Genomic DNA, 903 nt, shown 5'->3' on the forward strand with positions numbered 1-903 from the left:
TGGTGATTGGCAATTATAACAGCATTTGGGTGGGCGTTGGTATTCGTAAACTCGATATATCTCATACCCAATCTTTATACCAAGTCGAAGTGCATTAGCCAGCGCAACAGCGTTTTCAAAAAACACTCTAACAGCCAAAGAATTGCCTATTCGCTTCGCATGAGTAATATTATTGCAATCAATTAACATTTCCTCATCAAAATTGGTCGGTATACCTTTAATGATTCCAATATATTTCGTTTCTTTTACTTTGACGTCACAATCTCTCATTACATTTGGAACGGCATTGCAAAAGTTCCTTGCAGCAATCTTGTCAATTCGTACCACTAGCTTATCGCCAGAGGGCTTAATGCTGTGAATACATTCATGACCTGGAATAGAGTCTATTATTTCGCGACGCTTGGCAGAATTATCTAATTCTGATGGGACTTTAGAAATAACAACGGTCGTCAGATCGGGATTCAATGACTGAGCGCCAGGGCTGCTAAGAGGGGGGAATTTAAGATCATACGACGAAATCTTCTCACGGATTTGCTTAAGTTCCGAATCAATGCTTACAAGCTTTGAGGCGAAGCTAGAATAAGCCACAGCAGGAATAACAGGAACCTCGGTAGGTAAAATAATCACGTATGTAGGCAAAGACAAATTTTCGCTGTCGCATTTCTGGAAGATTTCCATCATGTCCTTAATGTGACGGTAATTAGCTTGATCGCCTTGGCGTCTTTGCACACGTTCACCCTCGTAAACATGAGACCAAAGTTCTATTTTAGCCGCCATAACAGACTTCTCATCGAAAAAACCCAACAGCATGGTTAGCAATAACTTCATCACTTACTCCTTTTTTAAGATTTGATTGCACGAAATTCAACACCGACGAATGTACATATTCCGTCATAAATGGTA

This window comes from Artemia franciscana, chromosome 9, assembly GCF_032884065.1.
Source record: "Artemia franciscana chromosome 9, ASM3288406v1, whole genome shotgun sequence".
Lineage (NCBI taxonomy): Eukaryota > Metazoa > Arthropoda > Branchiopoda > Anostraca > Artemiidae > Artemia > Artemia franciscana.